Source organism: Ctenocephalides felis, unplaced genomic scaffold (assembly GCF_003426905.1).
Source record: "Ctenocephalides felis isolate EL2017-DRISC unplaced genomic scaffold, ASM342690v1 CF-g0.4_SCAFFOLD_01886, whole genome shotgun sequence".
Lineage (NCBI taxonomy): Eukaryota > Metazoa > Arthropoda > Insecta > Siphonaptera > Pulicidae > Ctenocephalides > Ctenocephalides felis.
In genome coordinates, this window is record NW_020538040.1 from 112,950,167 (window position 1) to 112,955,262 (window position 5,096).

Below are 5,096 nucleotides of genomic sequence, written 5' to 3' on the forward strand. Positions count from 1 at the left end.
CAATCGCATGTGATCCTTACGCGCACTCTTTTTTTTTAAACAATCGCGCTGCATAGCTGATTTGAGTCGTAATATCAAAGCGCGTGAGCGCCGCGTAGTAGTCTAACGTGTCTAACGTGTCTAACATGTAAACATTGGTACGAAATCCATATGAATGTACCCAAAATTTGTACTTGTTATCATAATCTTTATAAAATATCTGATAATACGATGTACATATGCCTAATGTTCAATTTTGACCGCTAAATTGCATTATTTTTCACTTTTTTGGTCGGATCTCCGGAGACGCTAGACCTGCTTTTACAAAAATTTTGCCAGTTGTCTATTTTGCCAATACAAGTAAAATGTTTTTTGAATTTTATAAATCATTTTTAAACCATTTTTGGCACTTTTTTCCCTCAATCTCAGAAACGGCTGGACCAGCCTTTGCGAAAAACTAATCAGCACATCTCCTTATCAGTAGGAATCAAAAGTTTTTTGAATTATTCAAGTTAATCCGTGTTCGCGAAATCGTCGACGAAAATTTGTATCCGCACACATACACATTTTTTCTAAGATATGCCAAAATATAAAATTCTGAATCCTCTAAAACGTAAAGATATTTTAATTTTCGATTTTTTTGCTATTACTATAACTTACCCTATGGAAAGTTAATAGTGAATAAAATTTTAAATTCGGTTAAAAATAAACAAATTTTCAAGAAATAAATTAAATTAATAGTTATTCCAACTTTGGCGAATATTTCAGATTCTTTCTTTCGATTTCTGAGAAGTTAATATACAGTGTTATCTCTGTAAAGCATTGGCCCATGAAATATATATTTTGCATTGGTTGAATATTGTAGCTATTATTTCGTAACATTTCTTTAAAATTCAAAATAAAACAAAGAATCAGTTTGCCCCTTGGCTATCCCATTTTACTCTGCATATTCGGTAAAAAGAGACAAGTGACAAATTTTAAAAATATTGTAAAAAAGCACATTTTTGTAATTTGGTACTAACTAGGAATTTCACTGTATATAGTTTGGTAGTTTTTTATTATTTTATATTATATTATATTATACACATTATGTGTTGTAATGAAGTTCAATTGGTTTAGACAATATAATTACTTAAAAATGAAATTGTCTACTCTATGCAATAAGAACTATTCACTTGAGCAATATTACATTATAATAGGTTATTTTCGAGTTTTTTAGTTTTGGTTAAAATAAGTATTTTAAGACCTCTAAATAAAACCACTTGTTAGGAGTCTATATTATTAATAATACCACTAAATAGGCAAATAGTTATAGTTGAAAATGATGAAGATAGTGGACATTGTGAAGAAATTATTTTTTTATGTTGGTACAAAATATTGCAATTGTAATGAATTATTTGGAGAACCTAATTTCATTTTTAATAATATTTTTAGTCTTTCTTTCTTAAAATATTTATCAACGATTGATATGACAAAAAACACGATAACAAAAGGTATGAAGAAAAAATATCTAAAATAATAATAATACATACAAAATGTTAACGTAATTAATAGTAAATTCAATTACATCTTTCTTCAAATAATATAATAATAAAATTATAGAAAAATATAAAATATTAATCTATGCAAAAAATCTCTTAATTTTATTTTGCACATAGGCATTATGTAATAGCATACTGGTTCAGTTATTTTATTCAACGATTTTGAAACGTTAAAGATTTGCGTTATTTATTTCCATCGTTCTTACCCGGTTTCCTGTACATAAGTTTTCTTCAGGCAACAAAGCAATTTGATTATACACACTTTGGGTTATGTATATTTTTATTCCGAGCGCCCGGAGATTCCTCGAGAGAAAAAAAGTCCACTGCGAATTTGTGATATTGATTTAAGAGGCTTTTTGTTTTATTAGAAATCATCATTTATATATATATATATATATATATATATATATATGTGTGTGTGTGTGTGTGTGTGCTTTAAATGATAAATGATCTTAAGTAAAATAAGTCTTGATTGCAGAATTTATAAATTCCAGGATAATTCCAGGATATTTTTTGAACAAGGATATTTCTGTTCCTACATTTTTTAACTTCTCGAAGGAGAAGTTTGTTTTCATAAAAAAAATCCGATTCGCTAATTTTATGTTTTCTTTTCGTTTCAAGCCATTCTGAATCGAATGAGACCAAATTTGGAAACAGTGTGTGTGTGAACAGATTTTTCGCCGTAAATCGACTTTTCTCAAAAACGGCTGGACCGATTTATCAATTTTGCGCGACGATCAGCTAAGCCGTTACTTTGTAAATTGCAGAAAAGTGAGAAAAATTTTGTTTACGTTTTAGCCCGCAATTCTGAATCGATTTTGAACAGTCAAACCGTTTGTAAAGATTTTAGTAAAGATCGGCCGGGCCGTTTTCTTGTAAGAAAGTGTTAAAAAAATTCGACGATTTTTATGATTTTTTTTAACGGTAGATACCATAGTCTTATAGATTATACTAAAATATTACGGCCCTACGACAAGTGATTTAATTTTAAACATTCGTCACTTATTCAAAGAAAAGAATATTTCAAACTTTTACATTGATATAGATATTATAGAATGATGTTTCTAAAATATTGAATGCCTATGAAAAGTTATTCAAATATGAAAATTAATTTGCAAGTATAGTGTATAGTTTACTGGCGTTGTATTAAAAGGGTCTTGTGATTTGGGCGCGCTTCTAAATTTTAGGCTCATTCTCAGTTCTGAATGTTCAAATACCACCAACATTTTTTTTCAAACTACTTTGCATAGGCCTATGGTATTTTAAGTAGGTGGTTTTGAAAAAAATGTTTTGCTCTAATACATACGGTAGGGTGGGGCAAACAGGTTCAATTTGAATTTAAGTAATTATAGTTTCTAAATCAAATGAACTATATCATGAAACGTAACACGTATCAAACAAACAACTATCGTACTATGTTCAGTACAAATCTCATTAAATTCATAATTAGAGAAATGTGTTTTTCTCCTATTTTTATAAAATTTGTCATATGTCCCTTTTTTCCATAGGCAGTAAACGAATGCAAATTATTTTCATTGACATTTTTTACAAAGATTATACTGTATATAACCTTGATCTGGAATTTCTTCAGAAATATTTATTAGCAGAGTTAGAGTAGCTATTAATTCAATTTTTTTAAATTGCTTTTTTAACTGAACATTTTTATTTACTAGTTTTTATTCTTTACGCCTTATTTTATTCTAAAGCCTGGTTAAGTGTTCAATTGGTTCTTTTTACACCACTAACGTGTAAGTTATTGTAGAATTTATATAAAAACATCTGTCAAATAATATTATGGTCTCGTAAACTAAACAAGAGTGTTTACAGATAAAAAAAACTAACAACGAAAGAAAATACTTTTTTTATATTAGATTTTCGAACATGGCCGTGGTGGCTTTACTTGTTTTTGAGATATTGGTGGTAGGCAAAGTAAATTCAATGTTTAATCTATTTCTATATATCTTATCTTATTGATAACAATTAATCGAAAAACAATGAATTCAGTATTTTACAACCCGCTCTTATCAAACTTGATTACTACAACGACATTAAACTTTTTTTCACAAATAAAAATTTAACCCTCTACGATAATCTATAAAATTAAATACGATTTTTATGTATTTTAGTTTAAGGATATGAGTAATTTATGTCCATCGCATCGTGTTACAGTTCTGACAGTTTAGGGTTTTATGTGACATTTCTAACAATAAGAGATAACGTGATCAATTAGGCGAGTGATTTCTTCTTGAAGTTATGTATAAACAATTATCAGCATATATAGTTATATAAATATTTGATAATACGGGTTTTTAGAAATTAATATGTATATCCGATAATTGTTATATTGAAATTTACAATATATTTCACTAAGGTGGTTTTAAATTAATTTTTAAAATATTTCTAAGCTTTCCTTCGATCATGTTAATTAATCGTTATTTATAACTTTACTTTATAGAACAAACCTATTCAAAAAATTTAAAAACATTTCGATGTAACTCAGTAAGGACCCGCGTCTTAGATTTTTTTTTTGAGCACTGTTTTTTAGTTAACCAGACCTTAATATAACTTTTTGGTTTACGTGATTTAATTGTTTTAAAAGATGTATTGTTATTTTAAGTTAAATTTAACAGTTTTTTACATAACTTTTATAAAAACTTTTATGTGGTTGGGGGGTAAAGAAGACCAATCTTACCGCTGGCAACAGTGTAAACAAAGTAGAAAAATAGTAAATAGAAAGTAAATTGAGTTAAAATAAGAAACTTTACAAAAGATAAGTTAAATACATAGTTATTCTAGCCAGTGGCGGATCCAGGGGGGGGGTCACGGGGGTCATGACCCCCCCCCTGAGCCTGTTTTAGTACATTGATAAAACATTAATTCAACAACAAGATTACTTCATAATGATTTTTTATGTATTTTGTTACCAAACTCTTTTTATAACTTGAATATTTAACTTATTATAGACGAAAGGCGGAGTCAAAGACTCCTAAAATTTAAGAATCTTCTAATCGTATTGCGAATATATGATGTACCTATACATAGTTTACATATATCATCTCATCATTACATATATCATCATCAGTCTACATAGTTTTGAATTAGGTATTACAGTTGAGAAAATAATTTCATTCAAAAATCAAAAAAAATAAGCTAATTGTGAGTGGGCCTTAGGCATGAACTTTCTGTAATCCCTAACATCTGTAAAATAAACGACTTAATATATAAATAATGAATTTAGAGAAGTATACCTAATGCTGTAAACTATTTTGAAGTGAGAAACTAATGCAATTTTTTTAATATAGTAGTTATTTTTAACTTCCTGAAGGAGAAGTTTGTTTTCTGATTCGCTAATTTTATGTTTTTTCGACGTTTCAAGCCATTCTTTTTTCATTCAAATCTAATTTGGAAAAGTGTGCGTGTGTGTGTGAACAGATTTTTTGCCGTAATCGACGTTTTCTCAAAAAGACTGAAAGATCGATTTCAAAAATTTAAAAGCCATTCGATGCCCCTCGATAAGGACTATTGTTTGTCAGTTTTGTGCAACAATCGGCCAAGCGTTTCTTTATAAATAGCAGA